Source organism: Microtus ochrogaster, chromosome 17, assembly GCF_000317375.1.
Source record: "Microtus ochrogaster isolate Prairie Vole_2 chromosome 17, MicOch1.0, whole genome shotgun sequence".
Lineage (NCBI taxonomy): Eukaryota > Metazoa > Chordata > Mammalia > Rodentia > Cricetidae > Microtus > Microtus ochrogaster.
Window position 1 is genome coordinate 18,765,604 of NC_022019.1, and position 11,516 is coordinate 18,777,119.

The 11,516-nt window shown below is 41.0% G+C and overlaps 1 protein-coding gene across 2 annotated transcripts in view; it reads right to left on the reverse strand.

Moving 5' to 3' along the window:
• The window catches only part of Cysltr2 (cysteinyl leukotriene receptor 2), a 15,933-nt gene extending 8,127 nt beyond the window's left edge, over positions 1-7,806 (reverse strand). For both annotated transcript variants that reach the window (XM_026783268.1, XM_026783267.1), the window contains exons 1-2: positions 7,729-7,806; positions 114-255 (exon numbers count right to left, since the gene is read on the reverse strand). The gene's annotated coding sequence lies outside the window, so the exon portion shown is untranslated. The remainder of the gene's footprint in view (positions 1-113; positions 256-7,728) is intronic.
• Positions 7,807-11,516: the final 3,710 nt, after the last annotated feature.

An 11,516-nucleotide genomic window follows, 5' to 3' on the forward strand; every position in this document is an offset into this window, starting at 1 on the left:
AGAGAAGAGAAGAGAAGAGAAGAGAAGAGAAGAGAAGAGAAGAGAAGAGAAGAGAAGAGAAGAGAAGAGAAGAGAAAAAGAAAAGAGAAACAAGCAAACAAAAGAATCCTTACCTTGAATGTTGTGGGAGTTCACAGTTCCTAAGTTTCAGAAGCAGGCCGCCTCTGCTATAACTGTGAACAGTCACTGGTTGTAGAAATAGGTAGCTTCAGACAAGATGTAACGAAACATGCGTTCTCATCTTCCGTAGTCACCCTAGAACCAACATGTCCATTTGTAATTGTGGCCACCTCTATTATCTGATTCAGTAACCCTTCTCTCCCTCTGTCATTCCGAACCAATATGGTCTTTTGCTGCTCAGGGGGAAGAAAGCTAATTTTTTGTAATCTTTTTTTTTTTTTTACATACACCATAAATGTTGTTTTGAATTTAATTGATTGCTCACAAAGCTTAATAATTCTTAGGAGAAAGAGCATTCTAAAAATAAATTTTCTTTCCATATCCCACTGATGCTTAAGTATCTGTTGCATAATTAATTCCAGGCATCAGTCTTTTAGTTTTTAAAATTACATTTATTTACTGTATGTGTGTACAACTGTGCAGTCACAAATGAGGATATATGAAAGTACCTACATACACACACACACACTCACACACACACACACACACACACACACAGATGTCATACTGTGTGTGTACAACTCAGAGGACATCCTGATGGACTTTGTTCTGTCCTTCTCCAATGTGGGTCTCAGGGATTAGACTCAGGTCCTCAGGCTTAGCTACAAGCATCTTCACCAGCTGAGCCATATAAGCAGCCACAGACATCATCTTATAAACATCATACACTTGACTTCACATCAACAACATCCCATTCTACCAAGGTCTTTATACCGCATCAGAAAACCCAATCTTCAGAAATGTGAAGCAAAAAATCCATCCTCTACTGGGGGAAAAAAAGTCATTTCAATTCAACAGTACCCCCCCCAAAGCTGATTTGTGTCATAATCAATGACTGTAAAATGCCCCTAATAATACAGTCTGTCCCACTGGGACAGTCATATTGATGCACAAGAACTTGTCCCGAAAAGCTCAGTTGGTCTAAATACCACCCCTCTGTGAACCATGTTTCCTCCTCTATTCCCAAAGGATTCAAAGAAACCTCCAGAAGAAGCAAACACGGGACACTTAAACAAAACACCAGCGAAAGACTCAGATTCCTATATTATATATGATATGAGCAGCAGCTAGCACAGCAGGGATGACAGAGTTAGGGATGGCTGTCCAAAATTAGTGTCTGACCCCAGAAGAAAAGGCATATTTTTTTTGTTCTTGCTTTAAATTTGACTTCATTAAGCAGACCTGTCACGAGGAACCACATTAACCTTAGTGTTTTCTTAGCTAGAATAAAAATTTCAGGTTGCATCTGCATAAATGACACACAACAGTCCCTGAGTGGGCAAAGGCCCCCTGGATGATGAGGAAGAGCACACACACACACACACACACACACACACACACACACACACACACACACACTGATGAGGAAGAGCACAAGCACACGCATGTGCATGCACACACACACACACACACACACACACACACACACACGGATTTGAGGAATGTATACATGTTGCCTGGGTTCTAGCCTCCCTGCTCCCAAAGTCTATACAGAACTAATGATCACGTTTACTTCCAAAGACTCTTGTCTTCTTAACTCTATTCCCCAAAGACCTCACAGCAGCACAAAGCCTGTAATAGGTCCTTTCTCACACTTTCTCCCTGAGACACTCATTTTCCAGTTGTTTGCATGTAAGATCTTGAAGATGGAAGCACCCCTTCAACAATTAAGAGATACACAAAAGAGAAATAAAAAGATTTTCTTACTCACAGGTCCTGGCAGGTACAGAGCTTGCCTAGAAGCTACACACACCCAAGTCGGAAAGCGTAGGTAGGGAAAGAGACAGGAGCTCATGGAGGAGTGACTTTATTGGGGCCAGGCCTCCCATAGTAGAGCTATGGAATCAGACACAAGATCAGAAGTAGCGCTGTGTATCTTCACAGTGTACGTGGGGTACAGTGGCCAGGAAGGACAGCCAAGGAGGGTGTACTAGCTTTTCCACAGGAAGCTGTCACCAGGAGATGGGAGAATATGACAGCCACATAGACTGAAGCCATCTGGACCAATCACACTGAGTACCTCTGGGAAGGTGCTAGCACCAGAAACTCTCAAGAGTGACCGAGTCCTAATTCTTGTATGAAAAAAAAAATAAATGTATGTATTTATTTTTATTAGTTCAATTATGTGTTAGGGGTATAGGTGTGTGTACATGAATGCCCAAAAATCTCAGAGGTATCAGATCACCTGAAGTTGGATTTACTAGCAATTGTGAACCACCCAACATGGATGCTAGGAATCTGATTCTCTATATAAACAGTATGTACTCTTGCCGGGCGGTGGTGGCGCACGCCTTTAATCCCAGCACTCGGGAGGCAGAGGCAGGCGGATCTCTGTGAGTTCGAGACCAGCCTGGTCTACAAGAGCAAGTTCCAGGACAGGCTCCAAAACCACAGAGAAACCCTGTCTCGAAAAAACAAAAAAATAAATAAATAAATAAAACAGTATGTACTCTTAACCAGCTCTCTAGCCCTTACAAGTGAATTTAAAATATATGCTTAGGCAACAGAAAATGATAAGAAGTCAGCACAACAATAATGTGCACTCACCCTCAATACAAATCCACTCACCCAACTTTGTTCAATTATAGGCATTTTCATAATGACTTTTGACTAGATGGCATTGCCCCTGAAAGTTCATATAATAATCCAAAGAATAAGAAACATAAAGCAAAGCACTAGTTTATGCTACCCAGCAATAAAATCAATTTCAGATGCCGCAGGCATGCTTTCCAATTTTCCTTCAGACACTCGTGTAAAAATATGACTCACAAAAATAGCTGGTTTATTATTTTTTAAAAGTACATGGCATACATGGAATAAATTATCTTTATGAAACTCATCATCATGTAAAATGGATAAACACCAATAAACAAACTTAAGTACCAAGAAAACCATCTGATCTAAATATTGTCTTGGTTAGGGTTTCTATTGCTGTGAAGAGATGCCGTGACCATGGCAACTCTTATAAAGGTGGTGGCTTGCTTACAGTCCAGAGGTTCATCGCACAACATGAAGGGATGTAGGCAGTCAGTTAAGAGTTCTCCATGTTGCAGACAACAGGATATGGTCTGAGGCACTTGGAGTAGTTTGAGCACAGGAGAACTCAAAGCCCACCTGCACAGTGACACACTTCCTCCCACAAGGCCACACCTCCTAATAGTGCCACTCCTAGGAGCTTATGGGGGCCAATTACAATCAAACTACCTCAAATATAAAATTTTTAAAAGTGGTTTTATTTTCCTGTTTGTTTAATTCCGAACTTCCCAAAGTAGTTTTGACAGAACATGAATCCCATGAGATGCTTCGTTAAAGAAAAGGCGATGGTCAGATCAGCCTGGGAAATATAGTACTCTCTAGTCGCCTTTCCTTTGAGAATTTACGATATTCCACTGGGCCCTCCAAAAACAACAAGACTGGTTTAGGCAGAGTTTCTCTCCTTCAGTTTGGTTTTGAGTTTTTTCCTATGAAATATTTCTTGAACATTCTCCAATTCCACAGAACAGCTCGTGTTGTGGTGTAGCTTTTCTAGAGTGTGACTTTGATGAGAAAAAGGGAGTACCACTGGGGGAGAATTCAACCAATAAGGAGTAGGGAGCTAGGTCTAAGTGTTTCTGAGCCCTGGCTATCAGGAGAATCAGCATCTCTAAACGTGAGCTGGTGCTAGCTTCCTAGGGTTGTCTTAGTAAAGTACCATAGGCTTGGTGTCTCAAAACCCCAGAATTTTATTCTTATTCTCTTATAGTCCTGGGGGCTACATGTCCGTACTCAAGTTGTCAACAGGACTATGCCTTCTTCAAATACTAGACAGAGGAATTCTTTTTTTGCTGTCTAGCCTCTGGTAGATACCAGCAATGCTTGGCAATTCTTGGTTCACAGATATGTCATTCCAATCTGTGTGATTAGAAGGAGTTGCTTGTTTTTGCTGTTTTTCTGTATCTTCAGATTATCTTCCCGTATGTGTCTATGTCTCTGGCTCTTCTCTTCTCTGAGAAGCTTTGGTCATATGGAGCTCACTTTACCTGGTATTTATTACCTTGTCCTAACTTACATTGTCAATGGTCCTATCTCCAAATAAGGTTGCATTTCCAGATAAATGGAGTTAAATATGTATGGGTGCTGGTGTGCAGGACATAATTCACCCAACAACAGGGATCTCTGGCATCTGCCTCATGAAATGAGTGTGAGGAATTATAAAAGAGACAGAAAGGATGTGGTGCCGATGCCTGCTGGCCCTGGGTGAAGTGCTCCCTCACTCCTCCACCCTCATAAATGGGTGTAGAAATGGGCTGACATCAATCCCTGTCATCTCCCTGGTCACATGGATGAATTGTCCGGCTCTCACATTGACTTGGGATGTTGAGAGTAGATTCTCCTTGGTATTTTTAGAATGGTGAACTCCAGGGAAACACTGGTTAATCTCAGATTAGTCTAGTAAGTTTTCCAGAAGAAGTTTCTCAAAAACACTCCTCCCTTTACCCCAAGCCTATTCCTTCTAACCCTCTTAGGCTGATGCTGGAGTCAGGATTTGGCCAGAATCAAAACAAAAGCTAATACCTCAGAGACCAGATAGAGGTCTAAGAAGGTAGAGACAGATGTGCATGCAATCGAGTCCTTAAACTCCTTTACAATATAAACCTCATTCCATCTTACATCCCATGGAGTTAGCGAGCATGAGGAGAAGTGTCTGGGTTAGGCCACAACCCTGGCCTCTTTGCTCATAGAAGTGAGGCTGGGCTTCCGGGACAAAACTAATTACAGTTGTTTCAGGGAAGAACTTATCATCGGTGTGGCATGGGAGCCAGCAAACGTGACCACCTGCAAAAGATCATCAAAAAAGATGGGTCCACATTCTCTTTGGAGGGATACCTTGCTCAGCCTAGATAGAGGGTGGAAGGCCTTGATCCTACCTCAAAGCAATGTGACTTTGTTGACTTGAGAGGCCATATCCTCTGAGGAATGGTTGGGGGGGAGAGTGAGAAGGTAAGGGAGCAGGAGGAGGGAAGGGCGTGGGAACTGGGATTGGTATGTAAAATGAAAAAAAAAAGATAGTTTTTTAAAAAAAATACAAAAAAAAAAACAAAAAACAAAACAATGAGTCCACCAAGGAACAGAAGCAACAGATAGATTCACCATTGACCCTAGCCATGGGAACTCCTTGAGCATTTAGGAGAAAATGCAGAGCCCACAAGCAGACTTAGTATCGTATCAGACCACAGTGGAAACAACGAGTTAGGAAGAGGTCTGGTCAGTGCAGGCAGGCCATGAGTGCTAAAGGGTGTGCCTGTAGACAAAGCCTTAGACACAGAGATTCTGGCTTATGGTGGATATGGGGGACCATATCCACTGGTGAATTGGGGGAAAACATCTCAAGAACAAGAAAGAAGGTTACTTCTAGAACCATAGAGGGCACAATGCTCTCACACTCACAGATAAACACCAGGGAAACCAGGAATATTAAACATGCAGAGTTGTCTCCTCAAGAGAGGAGATGCATATCTGTTTTCCACCCAGAAGGCTGGATGGAAAGGCTAGAAAGATGTAGTTAATAGCCAGGTAATCTGTGCTCTGTGTGGGGGCAGGTAATCTGTGCTGTCTGTAGGGCCAGGTAATCTGTGCTCTGTGTGGGGGCAGGTAATCTGTGCTGTGTGTAGGGCCCGGTAATCTGTGCTGTGTGTAGGGCCCGGTAATCTGTGCTCTCTGTAGAGCCAGGCCACACCTGAATCTCCCCCAGATTATTCTGTTTCTCCCAGACCTTCCCCCTACACCTTTATCCTAACCATTGTTCCTCAGTCAATAGAAGCCATTCTTGGAGGACTTGTCACACGTACATCTTGGTGCCCTCTGTGCTATCTGTATGACCTTGGCCACACCAGGTCCTTCCCTAGGCCCTTAAGTTATAGAACCCATATTTATGGAAGCAGTCACATGTACTTTGCAAAAGAGTTTCAGTGCAGTTGTGCCTTAAGTTTGACTTGTCCACATGGGATTGAGATCATGGTTGCCAGGAAACTTTTTCTCAAATTTGTCCTGGATTTAAATGTTTGCTGTCTGGTGTCAGACTCAAGAAGTCTGAACCAGCACTGGCTAACAAGTCATGTTGAACTGATTCCCCTTTTGCCTCCTGTGGGTTGTTGCTCTGCCATCATGGCATCTGCAGGGATGCTCACATGGAACCAGGGCACAAGACAGGATCGAGTCAACACTAAGGGAACCACTGAGTCCCACCCCTGCTCTGATTCCTCTGCCTGAATTGGGTGGGCTTAGAACACCACATTGCAATTGCCTTTCACTATACTGCTAATAAAAATAAAGAGGAGAAGAGTGGGTGTGGGAGGATCCGCCTGCTAGATGTGACTGTAAAATCATTGTCGTTATCATCAGCCAGTCCAATGAAGTGACAGGAATCTGAGAAATATATGAAGAGGTAAATGGAAGAGAAACTGGGAAATCATTTGGCAGCATAATTTCCACTTTCTCGCCTGAGATAGTGGAGGGAAAGCAGGTCCAACTTATTCTACTGAGAGAAGAGATCAGAACTGAGAGAGAATAAAGCTGACTCCCACAACCCCACTGGCAATAAAACAGCAAAGAGAAACTGGTCAGGACAGCAGCAGATCAGCAGACAGAGATGGCAGATATGGGTCAGGAAAACAATCACACATAGTGGGTGGCCAGTTAAATGTTTATGAAGTTCGTAGCTTACAGAGGCATAGAGAATGTTCTCACAGTCCTAGCAAAGCTGTAACTGTTCAAAAGCTCATAGAAGTTGCTTTTATTTATACATAGAAACTCTTCTACGTAAATGGAGTTTTCTCCCACCCACCTGTTCCCAAATACCCAATGGCCACTTCCCAAATAATTGACTCGAAGGTTTAATATTATTTATAAATGCTCAACTGATAGCCAGGGCTTATTACTAACTAGCTCTTACATTTTAGGTTAACCCATATTCTTTATTTACGCTCTGCCATATGACAGCACATTCATCTCCTGCTCCTTCCGCATCTCACTGGTGTCTCTTGACTGTGCCCTTGTCCTTCCCATCATCCTTAGTTTGGTTGCCCCACCTATACTTCCTGCCTGGCTATTAGCCAATCAGCATTTTAGTAAAGCAATTTTTAGTGACAAATCTTTACAGTGTACAAGAGGATTGTTACACAGCATTTCCCCATTTTTGTCTAATTAAAAAGGAAGGTTTTAACTTTAAAAAAGTGATATTATATACAACAAAACAGTTACCAAGTAATAATTATAGTTACAATATTTAGTCTATTTGTATTTGACAAAATTTGAGAAAATAATTATCTATCTTATCTTGATGAGTCTGTTTTTCTAATTTACTTTCCATTATAACTAAATAAAACTATAATTATGACTATTTAGTCTTCAAGTCCATCAAAGACTCCAGAAGGATAAAGTGTTACCTAATGACAGGGACAACAGGTCACCTGGACAGTCACCATAGGTTCCTCTCCAATGTTGGGGCATCTAACTAGAATGTCTGACAGACTTTCCTGTGAAGCTGGGAATTTTGAAGGACTTTCCTACCTTGTCTTAGCCAAGTTCAGCAGTTGTGTTTCTTGTGTCCTGCTGGTCCAGTTTGGACAGTAACTGTCAGTAATTGAGACAAGGGCAGTTTCTTTGTCCAGTGGCTAACTTTTGCCACAAACAAAATGAACTCCATATGGCGTTTCTTCAATGCCCATCATCTTCTTTGAAGTAGATTGTTGCTGCCAGGAGCAACAATGAGATGTGTTTCACTGTCATGAAAAGCCTTAGGTTATTAAACATATTAAATGTTGTATTCTGTAGGTTTTTGAAATACATCTCTGTATGACCTTGAAAACATATCTAACATGACTATAAGTCTATTATATATGACTATTAATCTGTATTTCTTAATTATACATTACATTTTAATGAACTACATAAACATAATACCTTAAACAAGAGTAGAAATATACATACAGTCAAACAAAATTAACATTAGATTTCCAACAAGAAACCAAAATCCATACCAATGTAAAAATATGTAAGATTAAAAGCTGGGTTTTGGATTAAAGTAGGTTCAATAATCTATCCTTTTATTCTATTATTTTTATATCATATTGCCCTTTCTTCTTTTAGAAAGAGCTCCCTGAATTTAACTCTTTTGTTTAGTCTTTATTTGACTATGGTCAATAGAAATTTGTAACCAAGCCCCTAAACAAAGACAAACACCCATAATCCATTTTTTTGGGAATGTGAGCATAGTTTTCTAGACTACTTCCTGCTTATTGAGGATGCTGATATTCTTTGCGGGGCACTGAGAAAGTTTAGGATTGTGGTCAAGTCCTGACTGGGTATTCTGTGAGGCTGGATCATCTTAGCCAACAGCCTTGAAGCTATTCTGGATACAGAACCCAGAGGAAATTGCAACAGAGGTGCTCTGAAATGTTGTATCCTCTGGGCCATCTGTTTTCAACAGTGATTTTTTTCAGGGGGTCTTCCTTAATCAAACCTGATTTTCTTTACCTCAGGATGAATCCAGAGCCTCTCATTTCTTGTGGAAATAGAAGCAGAACCTCTTTCCCAAAATAACATATCTTTTGACTTAAATTTTGAAGTCAATATATTTTTAAAATATATAGGTTGGTTTAATATAGCAGCTTTTATAATCCAAGGTCTCTTGGGAGCCAAAAATTTTAAAGACAACACAATAATATCCATAATTCAGACTCTGTGTATTTCCCATCTTTATGTGGCTTATATATTTTTTACTCTATTTATTTTTTAGGACTTTTTCTACCCATTTTTTAACTATTTTACTTTTATTTTTAAATACTATTTTATGCCAACCAGTTTCCCCTCCCTCCTCTCCTTCCATCCCCTTCCCTTTCTTGACTACCCACCTCCCCAATTGCTCCTCCTTCATCTCCATTGAGAATGGGGCAGACCTCCCATGGACTGGCACAAAGCATGGTACATCAAGTTGAGGAAGGATTGAGCTCCTCCCCTTATGTCAGGATGGAGCCAGGTATTTCAGCATGGGGAACATGTTACCAAAAGCCAGATAAACATCAGGGAGAGATCCTATTCTCATTGTTAGAAGCCTTACTTTGAGACCAAGCTAAACAATCGTCACACACATGCAGAGGGCCTAGGTCAGTCCCATGCAGGCTCTATAACTGTTGGTCCAGTGTTCATGAGCTCCCACAACCTCAGGTCATCTGTTTCTGTGGACTCCCCCGTAATGGTCCACCCTGACTGGTACAATCCCTGTTCCCTTTCTTCCACAAGACTCTCGGAGTGCCTGTGGATCCCTGCCTCGGCTTCCATCAGTTACTAGATAGAGTATCTATGATGGCAATTGGAGAAGTCATCTGTTTACAGTAGATGGCCACTCTCTCTGCTATTGCTAGGAGTCTTTGTTCTCTCTCAAGCCTACATATATTTTTAAACATTCTGTAACCCGTTTAGAGGTTTTGCTTCTGTTCTTGTTTTTGTTTTGTATGAATCTGTCTCAATTGCCTGTCAGTATCTTTTTCTCACTGCATGAGTCTTTAAACTGATAAGTCGCATAGGTTGGAACAAAGTGGCAGCTTTGGCCACTGACTTCGTTCAACTCCTTGGTCTGTGAGAGTTTAGCTTCATAGCAAAGGTATGGCCTAGAGCTATGTTTACTGCCCCAACTCTGAGGAATTTCTGGGTCCATGCTGCCACTGAGTAACATGCCACCCACTGCTCATAAATCATTTAAGTGTTTGGTAGCAGGACCTCCCAAAAAAGACATACCTGCTGCCAGTATGAATCAAGAAGTCACATCTCAAGGGAGCTATATTTCTGCTCATAGCCATCTAATAGACCCCCTAGAGAAAAGGTAGCTACCAAGGAGCCATGCTTGACTCTGTTCTTGTGTGTCTTGAATCCTTTTTTAAGCTTTGTCAGGTTTCATATGGAAATTTTGGCCCAACGTTAGAATCCCATACATAGTTGGATGTTTCTCTCCTGCATTCCCCTTCCTAAATAACAAGACTTAGAGGCTGAATACGAATTATAAATGCTTGGCCAGCTATAAATAGCTCAGACTTATTACTACCTAGCTCTGACATTGTAAGTTGGCCCGTATTCCTTATTTATGCTCTACCATGTAGCAATACCTTTATTTGTATGGCATATTCACCTGCTCCCTATGCATCTTGCTGGAATCTCCTGACTCTGCCCTTCTCCTTCCCATCATCCTTTAGTTTGGTTGCCCACCTATACTTCCTGCCTGGATACTGGCCAATCAGCATTTTAATAAGCCTATTTGAATGACAAATCTCTACAGTGTACAAGAGCATTATTCCACAACACTTCTAAGTATTAAGTATTGTGAACTAAAAGTCACACCCCTGTTAAAGATTCTGCTCAGCTAGTAAACTGATTAGAATTTAGTGATTGAAAAACTGGAGTATCACAGATTCAGAGTCAAGATTATCTTTGGCATAGCCATTAATTCTTCACCTCTGTGTCTGACCTAACAGTATTTTGAGGATCATGTAAAACTTTCTGAAATGCATTAACTTAACAACAAAACTTACATTTTTAACACATGGTTAACTTAAATTTGTTAAAATAACATGTAAGTGTCCCCATGTTTTGAATATTTATAACTATACAATATTAAAGATATAATGTGATATTTTCAGCTCCCTAGGTTTTCATCTGGAGTGTGGTTATCTTGTATCAGCTGGTTTTGTGTCAACTTGGCACAAGCTAGAGTCATCAGAGAAGAAAAAGCCTCAACTGAGGAAATGCCTCTATGAGATTCAGCAGTAAAGCATTTTCTCAATTATTGCTCACTGGGGGAGGGCCCAGCCCATGGTTGGTGGCATCATCCGTGGACTGGTGGTCCTGGTTTCTATAAGAAAGCAGACTGGAAAAGTCAGGGAAAGCAGGTCAATAAACAGCACCCCTCCATGTCCTCTGCATCAACTCCTGCCTCCAGGTCCCACCTTGTTTGAGTTTGTGTCCTGAACCCCTTAAATAATGAACAGCAATGTATATGTATAAGCCAAATAAGCCCTTTTCTCCCAAACTTGCTTTTTGGTTGTGGTATTTCATTGCAGCAATAGAAACCCTAACTAAAACACTTGTCAAATCAGAAAAAGAAAAAAGGTGTTTCCTGAAATTTTTCAGGGAAAAGAAGGTGGCAGAACCTCAAATAAGAAAAGCAACATAGAAGGTGTATTTTCAGTAAAACCAAAAAAAAAAAAAAAAAAAAAAAAAATCACAGGTATTTACCACCATTCCTTGTTAATACTCATTTTTAAAAATTTCATCTACCATTTGTCACTGACAGTGCCAAATGCCAT